The sequence below is a fragment of the Pinus tabuliformis genome, chromosome 9, assembly GCF_031772625.1.
Source record: "Pinus tabuliformis cultivar Carrire ecotype Pingquan chromosome 9, CPIR1, whole genome shotgun sequence".
Classification (NCBI taxonomy): Eukaryota; Viridiplantae; Streptophyta; class Pinopsida; order Pinales; family Pinaceae; genus Pinus; species Pinus tabuliformis.
Window position 1 is genome coordinate 528,559,458 of NC_142307.1, and position 1,595 is coordinate 528,561,052.

The following is a 1,595-nucleotide window of genomic DNA, read 5'->3' on the forward strand; positions in this document are numbered from 1 at the left end:
CTCGTCAGCTAGCAGGAGCAAGGAACAAAGGAGGGGGGGGGGGGAATGAAATAATATGGGCCCAGGTAAGGGGGTGGGAAATAAAAAAAAGTGATTAATGAATATAATCTCTTGGAATTGTAGGGGACTAGGATCAGTAAAAAGAATAATGGAAGTGAAATCCCTAATCCAAAAGGAAATACCAGATGTCACCCTACTATAGGAGACCAAGTTGGATGAGCAGGCCCTTCACTCAATCCAAAACAATATTTGGAGCCATAGCAACCTAGAAACAGTCAGTTCGAGAGGGGCATCAGGAGGACTTTGTATGATGTGGAACCCTACGAAATTGCAATTGGTAAGTTCTTTAAAAAATACTCATTGGATTTCAACTCCTTTTAATATAATAGAGATGCACCAGTCCTTCACAGTGATCAATGTCTACATGCCCACTAATTTCCGAGAAAAGCAAGAATGTTGGAAATCCCTGATGGAGCTAAAAGGTATAGAGTATGGTCAAAAGTGTATTATGGGAGGATATTTCAATACAACAATGGGAAGCCATGAAAAAAGGGGTGGCTCCATTGTTTGAGATGCCCTCTAGGAGCATATGGAAGATCTCATATTAACTCTAAACCTCTTTGATTTCAAACCCCAATTTTTTTTGTATTCTTGGACCAATAAAAGGGCAGGAGTGATCCATATCGCGGCTTGACTAGACTGCTTTCTTTCCTCTGACAACCTCCTTATCCTAAATTTTTTCCTTAAATCCTCTATTATGTCGTGGTCCAGTTTTGAGGGTCGATCAATCTGATGATATCTGAACCCCTGGATCTGGGTCCTATCCCTTTTCGCTTTTCTCCCATGTGGCTTGTCCTTGATTTCTTGGAGGTTGTTTCCCTCTCTTGGTTGGGGTGGATTGAGGGAAGCCCAGTAACTATTTGGGAGTCCAAGATTCGCAGGATGAAAGGCGACATTAAAAAGTGGCTCAAGGAAAACAAATCTGGCAGACAAGGCAACATCAAGGAGATGGAAAAAAACTTAGCTTCAATCTAGGGACAAATGGAAACAACCCTGGTAAGCGTATCAGACTTCCAAAAAGAAGCAGAGACTTTCAAGGCCCTCCACGCAAACCTTAGGAGGGAAGAGGAGTATTGGAGATTGAAATCAAGAAATAATTGGTTGAAGGCTGGGGATATGAACACAATTTTTTCTCATAAATAAGACAAGTTCAGGGAATCAAAAAACAACATAGCACAGATAAATTATGGCTGGAAAACCATCAAGAATTTTAAAGAAATTAAGAGAGCAATGGTAGAACACTATGAAAATATATATACAAGGGATCTAGATAGCGAGGAATTCTTCCTGGAAAGTATCCCAGAGATGGTGTCAGAGGAAATGAATAAAAATCTGGTATCTCCTCCTTCGGTCGATGAAATCAGAGGGGTAATATTCTCCTTCCCCCCTGATAAGGCTCCTGGCCTGGATGGATTCTCGGCTAGCTTCTATCAATTTTTTTGGGAGGTAATAAAGAAGGAACTTTGCATAATGGTGGGTTACTCATTCAAGTGATTTTTCATGGGGGGCAGCATAAACACTTCCTTCCTGGCTCT